Below are 18,817 nucleotides of genomic sequence, written 5' to 3'. Positions count from 1 at the left end.
ATGCATCTTAGAATGCCTAAATAAAAGCTTGAAAAGGATTTTAAGCAGTGGTTCTCAATCTGGGGGCCATCAGATGGTGCTTGGGATCATTCAGTATATTGTTTTTCATGATCTTAAAAAGCTTTAGATCTGAAGTGTATGTTTAATAAATTTTACCATGTCAGTTTGGCTAAAACAAATTTCACTCCTCTTCAACAAAATGAAAAAACAACATTCACTTTAACTGGTATTTTACATAAACCACACAGGTTTTTCATGTCAAGTGAACATGTAACATCATTTGTTTGCAAATGTTACAGCAGAGTTACCGCTACTTATCACCAGACAAAGTTGAGAATATTAATTTGGAATAAATAATTAAAAAGGTAAAATTTTTAGGAGTGAATAATTAAAATTTTACTTTTGCCAAACATATTAACTTCTTTCATAAGAAAAGTAAAATTTTATTTAAAAACATGAAGGAATTTTTATTAAATATATGAATTTACAGTATCATACGATCTGTGTAATAAAACTTCAATTTCTTTTTATGTGATCACAACTACATGTGGAGTTAGGTCATGGCACAGGCATCAAAATTTTGAGGCATCAATGGACTTCAGCCCTGCATGCCCCAACGGCCACTTCAATGGTCCGTGTTCTTTTAATGGCTGCTTTCCCACTGGATGTGCTTATCCACAGCAATTTGAAAGGTAAACAATTTCAAATGCCAGGTCAACCTCTTAAACATTTATTTGAGTAGTTTTGTTTCTGTACAAGACTGTTAACTATTATAAATAGAAAATGCTTACAAGAAAATAACAGAAAACGCTTACCTGCCAATGACGATTGTGGCGCTCTTACGGAACCATCAAAAGGCCAAAACAGTTATACTTCTGTGTATGTTTTGATCATCACTTTGAATCTGATATCTATCAAAAGCCACTCATTAAAATGCTCTGGTTTTTGCTTAAAGTTGGTATTTAAAAAAAAAACTACCCATATTTGAGAGGTGATAAAAACAGAACAAATGAAGATAGGATCTGTTTTTTCATATATATATATTATATATAATATATCATATATATATGATATATTATGTCTATATGTGTATTTGTTTCCGTGGTAGTTTCACTTTTGATGTTTTTAGGTCAAACCGTTGTTGTCTGTCAGTCATATAATGCAGGCATATAAGAGCATGCACAGAGAAGTCCAAATTAAACAACTGTCTATCGTAAGCACACATCCATGGCCCAAGACACGAAACGAGCGGCCCGTGCGAGAAAACGAACACCACCTATATTGTTTTTGCCCCATTGCACACAACCACGTCTGTGCCCAGTCCGCGCATGCGCCGGAAGTGATCCCCTGGATGAGTTTGCGCGAGCATACGTAATTGTTTTCTTTTACGTCGGATTAAACATCCCGGATAAGCGCAAATTAGTACAATTTCTATTAGCTTCTTACCTACACTGTCTGTTCTGTGTAAACAATGAGTGACGTACACGCACGAGATATCACTTCCGGCGCATGCACAGACTACCCTACTGAAAAATCCAGCTAAACCCAGCATAAGCTGGTAGCTGGTTTAAGGTGGTTTACGCTGGTCCTCCCAGCCTGACAAAGCTGGTCATGCTGGTGGGCCAGCTGGTATTCCAGCATGACCAGCTAAGTCCAGCTAGACCAGCTTAAAATGTGACCAAAACACAGCTAGACCAGCTTACTACACCAGCAAAACCAGCTTCCTACACCAGCAAAACCAGCTAAAACCAAGCTGGGGACCTGCTAAAACCAGCTCACCAGCTTATGCTGGTCTTAGCTGAATTTTTCAGTAGGGTAAGCACAGATGCGGTTGTGTACGAGGCAAAAACAATATAAATAGTGTTAGTTTTCTCACACAAACCGTTCGTTTCGTGTCTTAGGCCATCAATGTGTACTTACGATGGACAGTTGTTAAATTTTGACATCTCTGTGCATGTCCTTTGAGGTAACGTTTAGTAAGTGACCATAGACCTGCATTATATGACTGACAGACAACAACGGTTTGACCTAAAAACATCAAAAGTGAAACTACAGCGGAAACCAAGACACCTACATCTTGGATGCCCCTGAGGTAAGCTAAAACATATCAGAATCATATGATTCATCTCTAGTTGCCAGAAAGGTAACAAAAAGCGTTGGCCATTGCTTTGAGCATTGACACATACACAATATAAATGATTTCTTATTTAAATGATTACTCTAGCAGGCCGTCAGGGCAGCACTGATTCGCGCTGATGATAAAAATTACGTTATGCTGGACTACATATGACACACAGAAACTTGTATCAGACAAGTAAATGACAGATTTACAACCACATGTCAATGCTTGATGTCAAGCCATCATGGCCACCAAAGCAGAAGTGCCTGACAAAGGTCTCTGGCCGAAACGTTGCTGTTTTAAACTTTTTTGAAATAAAGGGATTTTAACAGTGTGTAGATCTTTTTCTGTTTTTTTGCACATGCAATGCAGAAGTGTATAAAAGACTATTTCTAGCCATCCTCCAGTATAGTTAGTTTCTTTACTGTACTGTCTAGAAGCATTCTGAAATAATATTAAAAATATCAGGAAATCCAAAACTAGTTTAAGAAAGATGGCGCAGGCCTTCAACACAGTATTATAATGTTTATGTGTCATGTATTCTTTTTAGGAGGCAAGAGCAAAACCAACAATGGTTCAGACAGAAGAAGTGCCCTTGACAAGGCAACCATGGCAGCCATATATAGTAAGTGTAAAATATAAATCAATTTTTAAAAAAAATCTTCTAAAAAAAATGTAAAATAAAGCTATGACTTTGTCTCTTTCAGTGGCAGTTAAGAAAAGATTCCCAAACGTTTCCAATGGAGCTTTGGGGATTGCAGTAAATTCAAAACTGGGGGAACTGAGACTGCTTGAAAAAAACAAACATATTTAGTTTAATTATCCATGAGGATGAAGCATTAGATCTGAAGATGAAGGCAGTTGTAGAGGTGAAAACAGAGGATGTTAATAAAGAAAAACCCACTTGAATTCCAGAGTTCTGGGTTACAATATAAGTTTAATTGTCACATATTTTGCATGCATTACACATATAACATTTTGCTCACATTGGTTTTCTATATTTACAAATGCTGGAAACATCAAATAAAGTTTATATTTAAATATATTTTGCAATGTATTTTCCTTGGACTGAAATATGTGGAGTGTTAAATATATTTTAAAATATATTTCTAGAAATATACAAAACTTGCCAAAAATATATTGATATGAAATATATTTTCAAAAATATATTTAAAAAATGTATTTCAGCAAATATATTTTTTGGCCAATTTTTGTATATTTTGAAATATATTTCAAAATATATTTTGAAATATATTTTTTTGCCGTATGGGGAGGGCCACTGTCCTGCAGAGTTTTCTTCCAACCCTAATTAAACACACCTGAAAAATCTTGAAATACTTCAGGATCACTTGGAAATGAAATGCAGGTGTGTTTGATTAGGGTTGGAAGTAAACTCTGCAGGACAGTGGCCCTCCAGAGGGCTATTTCATAAAACTCGCTTGGAAAAGCGAGGATTAAAGTTACAAACTCGACTTGAATTAACCTAACAAATGAGGCGAGGCTAAAGCGGTTTCAAAAAAGCAAGTGAAGCTTACGCAATCCAACTAATGTGATCCAGATTTCCCTAGTCAAGATAATTGCGCGTGCACGCTATTCTTGTGCAGCCCTAGAGGTCGAGCGTGGATCAAATCGATCAAAGTTAAAGTGAAAGCGGTAATTTTTGATAAAAATGTATGAAAAATGTACTACTGACTGAAAATTATAATACTGCTTCAATACACAAACACATAAAATAGTTGGAAAGGCCTTATGGATCAAATCCTTGCATGCAGAAACGAAATTTAAATATATTGTCTTATTTTAAAGCGATCACATGAAAGCATGAAACACTGTTAGAAATGATGGGCTAGTGGTTAGTGCTCTCAGCAATGCATGCGGCGATCCGGGTTCGATCCCCGTCAATGCTCAAGTGGCTATACTTTGCTTATTTTTTATATACTGTACTGTTTAAAAAATAACACAAATCTTAACTTTTAAAATACAATTTGTAGTTTACTAAGTAACCTAAATAATACATATTTAGCAGATGAATGATTTTAATACATTTAACTTTAAATGTAACTTACATTTATTTATTTTTAATTTGGGAGTACATTTTAAAAGCAGCAACTTGAGTGGACAAAAAAGTAACAGGTGAAAATAAAACATAAATATATTGTCATAAGAACTGTAGTTGATGTAAGCATAATTATATGCTAGAGGTGTCTAATCTCATTATGTCAGCTGCCAAAGATGTTAACTGGCAATGAGGAGAGCACTGACATCTATCAGCAGCACAGCTTTATTCCTGCAGATGAACTGTTCTTCAAAGAAAAAAATGGGGTCACTGAGAGAATGGTGGGTGAACAGCATATGCATTTCTGAATTTACAGTAGTACAAGAAATGATTGTGTAAAATCATATATGTTACACATATTCTTGACCAGTCATTATTACTTGACATGTTACTCAAAACATTTTTGATGGCAAGTTATGTGTGCGTTATAGAGTCACAAGTCATCATGTTAAACCCTGGGATATGAGAGATTTTAAACCACTGGTTTATTATCACACTGTTAAAAAAAAATTAGCTGTAGTTATGCAGCTGTTTGCCAGTAACTTATGTAGATTTAAAGGTTTATTATTTACTTGCAACAGTTTCTTCAAAGTTAAATCAACATTAAACATTAACAAGTCTATGATTTTACAGCATAAAACTATAAAATAACAGCCTCATGCAAAGCATTTTGAGAACCAGAAATCCTCATGAACCTTTTTCTGTTGTTTCCTTCATATTTTGGTTCCCAGAATGCTTTGCATGAGGCTGTTATTTGATGGTTTTATTCTGTAAATAAAAAGACTTGTTAATGTTTAATGTTCATTTAACTTTGAACAAACTGTTGCCAGTAAATAACATACATATAAATCTACAGTAAGTTACTGGCAAACAGCTGACAGTAATACTGTAAGTTCTACATAATTTTTTAACAGTGTAGTGTTAGTTGTTGATAGATAAATAGAGTTTTATGAATGGTTACAGGGTGAGGATCAGTTGAAGAAAAGCCTGAGGTATAAGTACATTATACTGTAAGTCAGTACAAGCCTTGTGAGCTGAAAAATTATTGTATGCAGGACACTAACAATCTTCTCTGTGAAAAAAAAAAGAATTTTAACTCATTACAACGGTATTCCTTCAGCCATGCAGACACCATAATTTTTTTTTAATTTCAAGAAAAATTTAACAACTAGAGAAAGATACAAATACTGTAGATCTTTACAATAATGTGCATTTTTATGCACACCAAGCATTAAAAAATTAAATGACTGTACTTGACATTTGTGTGTTGTATATTTAAATTAAATTTCCACTTTGTGTGACAGACAATCTGAATTAAAAAAAAAAATATTTCTTAAATTTGTTAATAAACTATTATCCTTATATTGGGGAAGTTAAGATTATCATTTATATTCAACATTTGATAGGCCTATAATTTACCATATTATGAAACACATGTCTATATTTTATTAATTATGCCAGACTTAACAAAATAAGCCTGGCTTATTCTGTAATCTAGTTTTATGAAATAGCCCTCAGGACCCAGGGTTCCCCACTCCTGACATAGTGGATACCTACACAAATATTCATATTATATCATGTTGTTACAAACATGAATTTATAAATGTATTGGTTCTGATGAACAAGAAGGAAGATACTTTGAGTAATGTTTGTAACCAAACCGTTCATGACTTCCTTAGTAGGAAAAGAACAATACTATGGAAGTGAATGGGGCTCATGAAGTTTGAAGTTGTTTTGAAGTTTGTTTACAAGGTTTGCTCAAAAAATCTTCCTTTTGTAGTAGGTCATCAGAACAAATAAAATGTATAATACAGGTTTGTAACAAAATACGAGTGAATAAATGAGGAAAGCATTCATTTTGGGTGAGCTATTCCTTTAAAAGTTTGTCAACAATACACCCCAGGACCACACACGTCGACGGCCAATCAGTCAGCTTAACATCATCTATTTCTGACATTCAGAGTTATTATACCACTCTTTTTTATTTGTTTAAATGTAGTTGCATGCTTACCTGCAAGGTGTGTGCTTCTTCATCAGAATCACTGGTATCAAGGAACAGATGGATGCTTCCGTCATCATCAGCTATATAACGTAACAATACATACAATATTTTGACAACATCTCGTGAATGATTACAGTAAGCACAAACCTGAGAAATCTAGGCAAAAACACATTATTAATAATAATAAAAAGAGGTTTTAAACTGCAACGCTTACCATTGTGTGAAATGTCACATTCTTGATCATGTACTTCTGATCCAACATCTTCGAGGACATCAAATGATTCTGCATGTATTTCGTCAGGATCACAGCTGAATAACTAGCCTGGGTGCGAGCCGATCTTAGCCCCGCCCACAACATTTTGAGAACGGGAAGATCGGTCTGGGGTTTCTCCGTTGAGGAGCTACTATGCTAGACCCAAAGCTGGTCGAACCAATCAAATTGTCAGGGTGGGCTTTATACGATGATGGACAGATGATCAACAGTAACTAATGAACCACGTCAAATGGCGAAATGGCTGCCGCTGTAGAATTCAGATGTGTGGATTCTGACATTGAGTCTGTTCTAAAAGATATCGAAAGAGCATTGATTTTAAAAGAGGAACAGAGAAAAGAGAGCAAGGCATCTGTTGATGTTTTTGCCGTCCTTCCTACGGGATTCGGCAAAAGTTGGTCACAACTAGGGATGTCCCGAACAGGGTTTTTTGCCCTCGAGTCTGAGTCATTTGATTTTGAGTATCTGCCGATACCGAGTCCCGATCCGATACTTCTATAATAAATAAAAAAAGAATAAATAACAGCGAAAAAAACAGAAGGATGTTCCTTATGTCATGCCGCACGCATCGCTGTTTCTGTGTGGAGTCAAAAGAGTCTAACTCTGTGCCAGCGCATAACTACAGATGTGTTAAAAAATAATGAGAATATATATAGTATATGTACAGGGGTTAAATTGGGATTTGTTTGGTGGGGAGGCTCTGTTGGGAGGGAGGGTTCGAGGGGTAACATGTTTAACCCTGATGACAGCAAAGCCACTGGTGTGTTTCAATGACATTTTGGACCTCTGATAGGATTTTATAAGTTTTAGTTTTAAAGCTTTGCCACAGGTTGACCCAAACTTTAAAACCTGAACTTTAAATTATGCAAATCTATGAGTCTGACACCCTATATGCATTTGTTGCACATGTCATTATGCACAATTGATCAAACTTTGAAGGAAGTTATAAGAATCAACCTCCTTGACTAATTCTAGGCATAAGATAGGCTACCCAGACTCAATTATTAAGAAAAACAACATACTGATTCAGCAATATATCTTATAAATTAGCCATAGAGATTCCCTAAGCTGGTCAGCAGTTAGTTATAAAATACCTATAGTTAGGTCGTAATTAATTTGTATAATCAAAATACATTATTTTATTAAACTATACAATGAGTTGTATCCAGTTATCTAGTTAACATATAATGAGATGAGTGAAATGGCTAGACATACTTTAATACTTTGTTTCTAGACTTCTATTAAGTTTTCTCGACGTGGGCACCATTCTTACCTCTCTCTCTCTATCTCTCATCTCTACAGTATCCTGCGCGAATGCGCGTTCTTGAGGTTCTGAGTGAGATGCGGAGCTGCGTCTGAGCACATGGTGACAAAAACGATCAACGTGTCGTTTAAATCAGCGGTAAAAACCCGGTTTTGTCGTGGGTTCCTTGCACGCACGAGTGTGAAGCCTATGAATGAATTTGAAAGCACGTCAATAAGCTTGTTCGTCTTCATGCCGCGGCGCAACAATCGACAGCCGGGGGGCGTCAAACCACCGCGCGAGCGATCCGCGAAATCATAAGGAGGAGTTTGCTTTTAAATCGCTCTCGCGGAACTTAGACGTCATCCGGCTGCCGGTTGTCGCGGCGCTGCACGAAGTCGAACAAGCCCATTCTCTTCTCATCAGTTCACACGCACCATCGCAGCGCATACACTGGCGCGGAGCAGAGCGAGACCTTAATGGATTTTAAACCCTGCATATGTATCCGAGTCCTGATCGGGAGGTAACGTCCGATTCCGATCGAGTCTGAAAGCACGTAATCGGGGCCGATTTCCGATCACGTGATCGGATCGGGACATCCCTAGTCACAACTGAAATTGGTATCACGGCGATGCAACTCGGCGTGCATGACGAGATGGATATAATTAGAGGTCGTTGCCAGCTTCTTTTCGGAAGCCCGGAATCGTGGTTGCTGAATAAGTGGAGGGACATGCTAGGCTCCAATATTTTCAAGGCAACGTAATGGGTATCGTCGTGGATGAAGTTCACCTAACGTACAAATGGTAAGAGATAGTCTTACTGTATGACTTAGTAAACACTTAATGTTGTGATATAAACGAAATGTTGTAAACATAGTAGGTGTTGATGTACGTTCGCTAACTCAGACTTAGTATAATCACAATGTTAGTGTCATTGTAGCGAAATAACTAGCAGTTCCCTCAGGCTGCAAAAGACGTAATTTCAACATATGTCACACACTCCGTTGCTCTGATTGGTCGTAGGTCTATCCATTTTTGCAGAGGCATTTTTCGGTTGAGACACGCCTCATAATTATAGCTCAATGGAGCGGTATCAGACTCAAATTCTAACTGGAATTGAGTATGACAACGTTAGGCTACTGAATAACAGGTCCGGTGGTTGTGTACAAATCTCGTAGGTTATAAAGATCACGACTGGATGACAGGTCTGCTGCATCGTCCTTTGCACATTGTGTATTTTGGTATTTTCTTTCCCAAACTCAATTTTTGCAATAACGTTTCTTATGATCATAGTATTGTGAGCATGACAGTTCATTGTCACAGTGTTCACAAAAACGCTGCTGTCTTTTTGTCTTCGGTTCAGGGAGTTCCATATTTCGACGAGACAAAGAAAGTCTTGCAAAGTTTTTCTGACTGAATGCTCTCAGGCTGATGGTGATGAAGTACAGCTCCAAGCACTACAAAAAAGACCAATGCGTTATTAAATGTAAAACAATGGTGGTAAGCAATCAACAGTTTATATCATCGTAAAACTTACAGCTTGCTCCTCTTGAGTCAGAGCGATCTGCATACTCGAGGTTGTCCCCCTCTGTAAGCCAATCAAAACCCTGTCACACAGCTCGGTCCTGTTCACCCACTCTGCATCCTGGAAAATATTGAAAAGGTGTTATTTACAAATGCATAAGTGAGACATTATTAAAGCATAAAGGGTAAACTCATTAAAATATATGAACTTACCGTCAAGGCTTTCACGGCTCGTGGACACTGCATGTGGACAAACACCAACAGCGCCTTGCAGTAGTAATGGTACACTGTCTTGTCGATATTGGAGAGCTGTGGTTTTGCTGATAGTAATACAATACAAAGGGTCGTCAGTATCAGATGAAGTCAATGAAGTCCAAGTCAAAGCAAAGATGTCCTCCTGCAGGATAGTTTAAAACTATTACCATGGTCTCTATTAACCCTGGGTCTGGATTCAAACTAGTGAATGAGGTCGCAGCATTTCACATGCCCGTGCCAGGTGAGAATTGCACTGAAACTGATCTAGCCAGTGAGGTTCAAGCAGGTGATAATGGCCCCAAAATCTGGTTTGAGTCAGTTATCAGAAAATTGTTTGTACAAGTTTTTATAATTTTCTATATGTTTCTAATTCACATAATTTATGGTTATGTTATTTATTTATTTTATGTTTATAACCTCACATCAGATACCCGTTTACATATGGGACAGGTTTCAAAAAGCTCCATTAGGCACTTCTCAAAAACAATGTACTTTGAGTCTTTGTAGCCAGATCTAGTTCTGTCACTGTGAGTAACATAAACAGTGAAAACATTATGTTAGTTTAATCATTCCTATGGCATTGACAGTGTCTGTCTTTCTATGAAAAAAGCCAATTGCACTTACAAAAGCTGTGATGACTCTGTCATGTCTGTCACATCGGTGACATCTGTCATAGAGTTAGCTGGGTCATATGTTGAGTCATGTGGTTCTTGGATGATTGTTGAATGACTGGTGTCATATTCCTCCTCTTCTTCTAACCGGATTCTTTTAGCTGGCCTTGGATGTGCAACCTTGATTGGCGTGGAGGTCAGAGGTCCCCAAGGTGCATCTGATGTAGTTGTGCCAATGTTCACACTTTCGGAACAGCCAGTAGTTTGTGTTCCTAAAGCACATTGCTGTATATTACTGATTTGTAACAGAATTTAAATAACAGTAACAGACAGGTTACATAAAGTACTGCCTCAGGAGTGTAAACTATGGGTGGTCTGCGAAACATGATAACCATTATCTTTTCAGCCACAACTACAGCACTGCATAACTGCACTTATTTACACACATGAACAATTTAAAAATACAAAACAAATCAATAACCTCTGCTTTTGACATGATGTCGTAGAGTACCCATGGATAGCTGAGTCCCCTGAGATGACAGACTAGGTGGGTCTGTTTGTGAAAATGTATGGCTGAAAGATGTCCCCGATGTGCTCTGTGGCATAAGACACAACACGACGATGTTAGCAGAGAACAACTAATAAAGCAAATCAAATCATGTCCTGAAACCAACTAAAAGGGTGGAAAACCATCTGACCAAAAAAACTTGCATGGATGTAACTCTAAATGCAATAAAAACAAATTAAAACCATGCATGAGATCCTTGTTCAAATTAGGGTTTTACTCTTGATTAACTAACTCAGGGCCGTGCACAGCCCTTAGAGGGGCATGTGCTGAAACTGAAAAAGGGCACCCCCTCCAAATAAATAGCACATAATAATCGTCTTAAAAACGTTATATTTATTTACTATTAATGATTTAAAAATTCCCTATTAATAAATGAAAAATGACATTTTATGATACCTTGGCATTATAAGGATATCTGGCCTTCTAAGTTGGCTTTAATAATTTGCCTCCTGGGTGTTTGTCTGTCCCTGTTAAAAAATCCAGCTAAGACCAGCATAAGCTGGTGAGCTGGTTTTAGCTGGTCCCCAGCCTGGTTTTAGCTGGTTTTGCTGGTATAGGAAGCTGGTTTTGCTGGTGTAGCAAGCTGGTCTAGCTGTGTTTTGGTCACATTTTAAGCTGGTCTAGCTGGACTTAGCTGGTCATCCTGGAATACCAGCTGGCCCACCAGCATGACCAGCTTTGTCAGGCTGGGAAGACCAGCGTAAACCACCTTAAACCAGCTAAAACCAGCTTATGCTGGGTGAGGGTGATTGCCGTGTGTGGTTTTTGGGAATTTATTGACTTTGCTCTGCACCTCCTTCTTTTCTAAATAAACATTGTTAACTTGCTATTGACTCCGAACCCTTCATTGTGACACTTAGGTTGGTTGTTCTCTCTCGTGAACTACACTTTCCTTAAAATAAGCCTGCAATGAAAATGTATAAAAAATTTAGTCTAGTCATTCAGGGCTAACTTTTTGGTGATTTGGAGCACTGTAGCCCCTGACAGAAAATGTTAGAAGCGCAAGCAGAAGATTTTGAGCACACCTTAAATCAGCCTGCAATTATTCACATTTTCCCAAAATAACTGCATTACTGAAAAATACTAAACAGACTTAACTTTGTGCAGTTGATTTCAGAATAAAAAGGTATGAACTAAAGAATCATAGAGCCCTCTTGGCTAATTCTAGGCATAAGATACATACATGTCATATCCAGATAGCATATTGTAATGAGATGAGTGGCAGGGCAATATACATACTTGTATCCTTTACAAGTTTCTCGCCTTCTATGATATCCACAGTTTTCCTTAACTGTGCGTTTCTAATCTGTAATGTTTTTGGTGTTCATGTAGGCTAGAAGTTTTCTCTCTCTCTCATCTCTGCAATGTTTAATTTTAAACCCGCGCGGGCGCATCTTCTCACTGTTCACCCGGGCCGTGTAGACCCATCGGTAAATGATTGTTATAGACATAGTAGTGTTTGCCGCTATTATCTTGTTAATTTAGAACCCTGATTGCCATGTTATGTGCCAAGCTGGAAATACCACAGAGAAACCGAGGATGCACCTAATAAAAGGTAATTTCTTAGAGCTCTTCAAATTCATGTCAAAATATGCTCCAGAAATTGAAAATAGACTTAACGAGCTGCCCCAAAATGGTACATTCATGAGCCACCACATCCAGGATGAGCTGCTTGAAGCTGCAGCATCGATCCTACTCTGTAAGATAAAGACTTGAACTGCATGGGGAATATTTTGCCATACTTGCGGATGAGTGAAAGGATTTAGCTAAACGTGAGCTGGTTGCAGTGTGTGTGCGATTCATACATAGAGGAATTATCAAAGAGTGCAATCCTCATTACAATTCTAATTGGAACTTAGTGCTTTGCACTGCCGCTAAAGCATCTGGACATGTGAGTACTTTTTTTGACACTGTGAATCAAATACACAGCTTCTTTAGCAGAGCCCATCGGTACTCTTCTTTGGAACGGATCGCCGGACCGCATCCGAGCACAGTGTGAAAGCTCTAATATGGACCCTGGCAATCAGGTTTGTATAAGCTTAAAAAACCAGAGACCCCTTGTATATTCACCAGGCCCACCTATTAATGATGTTCTGTATCCGCCACTGGTGAGTAGTTGCATTAATTTGTAATAAAATACAAAAGTTTTATATACTTTTATTATATGTATATATACTGTATTGAAATGTGTGCATTTACACTTTCTATATTAACAATACACAGAGAGGCAGATACAGACACTGAATGATCTTTAAATAAAATCATTACATTATTAAAATAAATGTTGTATGACTTCTTTAGACTGCAGTGGAAGGATGTGATGTGAACAATGTTTATTAAATGTAAACAAAGAGAGAGTATTCAAAGTCAATGCGGAAGTAATCCAGTCCGGTGTTGTGGTGGGCAATGGTGACGATGACTACGGTGGAAGTTGGTGATCTTGAGTGCGGCGTTGGTGAAGTGGTGAGCAGTGGTGATATCCAGGCTGAACACGGGAACATCCACACGAAGACGCAACGACAACAAACATCCAACTAAAACACGTAATCCAAAGTACACGAGACAACCAAGCAACATGGGGACTGAGCAAACAATAGGATCTGGCAGGGACCAGAAAGTCAGGTGAGTATTTATGGAGATGCTGTAATGATGAACAGCTAAAGCGAGACAATCAACACACAGGTGAATGGAATCGCTCTAACGAGCACATGGCAGGGGTGAGTGAACAAACACACACATACAAACATGACACGGAGGAAACAGTGGATTTCCTACCGTGACAGTACCCCCTCCCCTAGGAACGCCCCTTGACGTTCCCAGCCTGCTTTACCTGTTGATTGAATTCATCAATAAGGCGGTGATCCAGTATATCCCGGGCAGGAACCCACCTTCTCTCCTCCGGACCGTAACCTTCCCAATCTACCAAGTACTGAAATCTGCGTCCCCTCCGTCTAGAGTCCAGAATACGGTTAACCGAATATGTGGTCTCCCCATTAACGATACGAGGCGGGGGGGGAACGGGGCAGGCGGATAAAGACAGGAAAAAAATCACCGGTTTAATTTTGGACACATGGAACACGGGATGAACCCTCCTGTACGCAGGAGGAAGGCTAAGACGCACTGTTACCGGATTAATGATTTTGGTAACAGAAAACGGGCCAATAAATTTGTGAGCAAGCTTATTCGAAACGGAACGCATCGGAATATTCTGGGTTGTAAGCCACACTCTTTGACGGACGACGTAACGGGGAGGCTTCGACCGGTGGCGATCGGCCTTAGCCTTGGTGCGCGACCTCGCCTGGAGCAGAGCTCTGCGAGCTCTGGTCCAGGTGCGGTGACACCTCTGGACTAGTGCGTGTGCGGAGGGAATCGACACCTCAGACTCAGTACTGACAAAATTAGGTGGCTGGTACCCTAAACTACACTTAAATGGAGACATGCCCGTAGATGACACTGGCAGAGAATTGTGTGCGTACTCCACAATTGAGAGTTGTTGACACCAGGACAAAGGATTCTTGGAAACCAGACATCGCAAAACCCTTTCGACATCCTGATTGGCTCGTTCGGTTTGACCGTTGCTCTGGGGATGGAACCCGGACGAAAGGCTAACAGTTGCTCCTAGCAATTTGCAGAACTCTCGCCAGAATTTGGACACGAATTGGGGACCCCTGTCAGAGACCACGTCTGTCTGGAGGCCATGTATTTGGAAGACGTGGTCAATGACAGCTACCGCTGTTTCCTTGGCTGAAGGTAATTTGGGCAAGGGAATGAAATGAGTCGCCTTCGAGAACCGGTCCACTACGGTTAAAATCACCGTATTACCCTTAGAGGGTGGGAGGGCGGTAATGAAATCTAGCGAAATATGGGACCAGGGTCTCGAAGGGACAGACAGCGGTAAAAGTAACCCATCTGGAGGACGATTGGAAGTCTTACCAACAGCGCAAACCGAACAAGCCAAGACGAAGTCGTGGACGTCACGAGCCATACCAAAATCATTGCTTGACTAGAAACCTAGTTTTACTAACCCCTGGGTGACAAGCAACACTGGAACAATGACCCCACTGGAGAACGTCTGACCGTAACCCCTCCGGCACAAACAAACGGTTCGGTGGGCAACGAGCCGGGGGCGTTACCCCTTCTAAGGCTGTCAAAACCTTCGATTCGACCTCCCACCTGAGCGCGGAGATAATGATGGTCTCCGGTAAAATGGGCTCGGGAGTAGCAGTACGATCGGAACGCTCAAAAAGACGGGATATTGGGGTTTGGGCATGGGGTTTGATGTTTTTGGAACCCGGCCGGTAAGAAAGTGTAAAATCGAAACGACCGAAAAAAAATGCCCACCGAGCCTGCCTGGAGTTAAGTCTTTTGGCGGTTCTAATGTATTCGAGATTCTTATGGTCAGTCCATACAATGAAAGGTACACCCGACCCTTCAAGCCAGTGACGAAATTCTTCCAGTGCAAGTTTGACTGCCAATAACTCTCGATTGCCAATGTCATAGTTAACTTCCGCAGGAGATAAACGGTGAGAATAATACGCGCAAGGATGCCCCTTTCCGTCTGAGGATGCGCGCTGGGACAACACTGCTCCTACCCCCACCTCTGATGCGTCGACCTCCACTATGAATTGACGTGAGCGATCAGGGGTGACAAGAATGGGAGCTGAAACAAAGCAGCTTTTCAGTTTGGTAAACGCAGCCTCAGCTGCGTCTGACCACCTGAACGTCAAACCAGGGGAGGTCAAAGTGGTCAGAGGTGCGGCTAGTTGGCTGAAATTGCGAATGAAATGGCAGTAAAAATTGGCGAACCCCAGAAATCTCTGCAGGGCCTTGCGAGACTCTGGGGATGGCCAATCTACCACAGCCTTAACCTTCTCAGGATCCATGCGAACACCCTCAGTCGAAATGATGTGTCCTAGAAAAGAAACAGACTGTGCATGAAAAACGCATTTTTCCGCCTTGACAAAAAGCCCATTCTCTAGCAACCGCAGAAGCACTCATCGTACGTGTTGCAAATGTTCCTGGAGAGACGAAGAAAAAAATCAATATGTCATCCAGGTAAACATATATGAACTGATCTACCATGTCTCGCAACACGTCATTAACGAGTGCTTGGAAGACTGCCGGCGAGTTCGTTAGCCCGAAGGGCATGACGCAATACTCAAAATGGCCTCTAGGGGTGTTAAATGCAGTCTTCCATTCATCCCCCTTCCTAATACGAACCAAATGATGTGCATTACGTAAGTCCAATTTAGTGAAGACGGACGCTCCCTGCAACCTCTCAGCCCTCGGTAGTCAATACAAGGTCGCAAGGATCCGTCCTTCTTCCCCACAAAAAAAAAAACCCGCCCCCGCTGGAGAAGAGGAAGGATGAATTAACCCCGCTGCCAGAGAATCAGAAATATATTTCTCCATGGCCTCCATCTCCGGAACAGACAGAGAGTATAATTTGCCCTTAGGCGGAAACGTATCTGGCAATAAATCTATCGCACAGTCATAGCTGACGATGAGGAGGAAGAGAATCAGCCCGCGACTTACTGAACACCTCCTTCAGGTCGTGGTACTCCACGGGCACGTTAGCCAAATCCACTGATTCCCCCTGAAACACAGACTCAGAGACAGAAACACAGGCAGAGACAAGACAGGACTTATGACACTCCTCGCTCCAGCTGGTAACAGAACCCAGTTTCCAGTCAATCCTAGGGTTATGGGAATGAAGCCAAGGGTGTCCAAGAACTATGGGGGAGAGAGCAGTGTCAGTGATCAAAAATGAAATAGTCTCAGTGTGGTTTCCTGATGTGATGAGTGTGATGGGTGCTGTGGTATGCTTGATAGTGGGTAACGGATGTCCATTGAGGGCGAAGGGCGCAATCTGGTGGGTGAGTGGAATGAAGGATAACTTAAGCTTACGTGCAAGTGAGCTGTCGATGAAGTTGCCCTCCGCCCCCGAATCCAGAAGTGCGTGCCCAGTGTGTGACTTGGTGGACCACCGTAGTCTCACCAGAAGAAGAGTAGATGTCATAGAGGTCTTCTGCGCAGAGATCCCGCCCGATAGTAGCCTCTGCCTTACTATCGGGCTTGGTCTTTTACCGGGCACCACTGACATTGGTGACCCGGCTCGCCACAGTACATACAGAGTCCCCGGGATCTCCGCCGCATTCTCTCCTCCCGGGGTAACCGAGCTCGACCCACCTGCATGGGCTCCCGATCTGAGAGATCGCCGGCGGAGACTTCACTGGATGGACCTGTAGACTCCCCTCTCAGCTGGGACGTGGCGTGAATCTTTCTTCTGGCTGCAATGGACAGGCGTGCGTCAACCCGGATCGCCAAATCCACCAGCCCATTGAGAGAGGTAGGTAATTCCGCTGTAACAATCTCCTTCCCGGGAGGAAGACCCTCTTCATTTCTTCGGAAAGCGAGGCGAACGAGGAACAACAGTTGTCCTTGTTTTCCCATACCGCCGTCCCCCAGAGGGCAGCCTTGCCTGTTAGTAGGGAGAGTGTGAAGGCCACTTTCGTCTCTTTGAGAAGAAATGACCGGGGCTGTTGGGCAAAATGCAAGGAACAATGAGAGAGAAAAGTGCGGCAATAGTTGGGCTCACCAGAATACTTCTCCGGGATAGGAAGTCTTGGTTCCGGGGTAAAGCTACCCCCTGGAGGTGAAGATGGTGCGGGCGGCATGGGCGGCGCAGTGGGAGGCGTGATGTTTGGAGATCGCTGAGAGAGCTCGGAAACCTTCGCCACCATTGCCTGGATGGCCTTCCGCATATCTTCGATGACTTTATCCTGATGATCCATACGAGCCAATGATCGCTGGAGAAACTCCTCCAAAGCGGACATTGTTTGATCTCCTGCTGCTTCCATGTTTGGCCAGATCCTTCTGTAATGATATGTAAGAGGCGGAAAAAAGCGCAGATGAAATCAAAACAATGTTTATTAAATGTAAACAAAGAGAGAGTATTCAAAGTCAATGCGGAAGTAATCCAGTCCAGGGTTGTGGTGGGCAATGGTGACGATGACTACGGTGGAAGTTGGTGATCTTGAGTGCGGCGTTGGTGGAGTGGTGAGCAGTGGTGATATCCAGGCTGAACACGGGAACATCCACACGAAGAAGACGACGACGACATTAAACATCCAACTGAAACACGTAATCCAAAGTACACGAGACAACCAAGCAACATGGGGACTGAGCAAACAATAGGATCTGGCAGGGAACAGAAAGTCAGGTGAGTATTTATGGAGATGATGTAATGATGAACAGCTGGAGCGAGACAATCAACACACAGGTGAATGGAATCGCTCTAACGAGCACATGGCAGGGGTGAGTGAACAAACACACACATACAAACATGACACGGAGGAAACAGTGGATTTCCTACCATGACACAGACACCCAGTCTGATGAAAATAAAAGTGAAAAGGTAGGAATTCATAAATGATATTATTTTACATTACTTAAAATTATTGAACTGGATATGCATATATAATTACATACACAAATTAATTATTTCTTCCCACCTTAAATTACGTTACACAGCCTATAAGCAAGATTTTTCAAAATGATACTGTTGTTTGTATGCAATGCATTACACAGAGATCAAATTGAGTAGATGAGATAAATATCCAAATGCAAATACCTTTGATCACATGAGTGCTGTTATGTAAATACAGGCCATGGTGGTGACACAGATAGATGAACTACCAACAACAACCCCAGAGAAAAGTCTCGAAGCAGAACATTTGGTCAGTGTTGTAGTCCAAGCAAACCAAGACTTCCTTTAGCATAACAATTTATATTACAAGATTAAGGAACTCTAATGTACCCTTTGTTCAGAGTGTGATAGTGATGAGTAATAGTGAGGAGTTTGTAGAGAGAAGAAATGAAAGCAGACTTTAAAAACTAATTCTCCGAGGTGAAGACCTTAATATGTTTGTGTGTATCGTATGCTTTGTTTAGACTGCAGTGGAAGCATGTGCTACATGACAGATGGAAACAACAATAGATGTAGGCTACTGATCCAATGTGGTGACACTAAAGGCAAAAAGGTATTAATTTACCAATATTAATGAAATGTAACACTTTAACACTCATTTTAAAAAATGAATAATCTTTAGGCTATGAGTGTGGTACAGTGTTACGCCATCTTATGTAATTGTATTAGCAAAAATCTTG

The 18,817-nt window shown here is 40.8% G+C and overlaps 1 long non-coding RNA gene across 1 annotated transcript; it reads left to right on the top strand.

Annotated features, from left to right (window-relative positions):
- The first annotated feature begins 551 nt into the window (after positions 1-551).
- LOC141369000 (uncharacterized) lies at positions 552-3,327 on the top strand. The gene is made up of 3 exons (XR_012372449.1): positions 552-692; positions 2,670-2,744; positions 2,827-3,327. It is a non-coding gene; the product is annotated as an uncharacterized lncRNA (long non-coding RNA).
- Positions 3,328-18,817: the final 15,490 nt, after the last annotated feature.

This window comes from Misgurnus anguillicaudatus, chromosome 12 (genome assembly GCF_027580225.2).
Source record: "Misgurnus anguillicaudatus chromosome 12, ASM2758022v2, whole genome shotgun sequence".
In the NCBI taxonomy this organism is placed as follows: Eukaryota; Metazoa; Chordata; class Actinopteri; order Cypriniformes; family Cobitidae; genus Misgurnus; species Misgurnus anguillicaudatus.
This window is presented reverse-complemented; position numbering and strand designations above follow the sequence as displayed.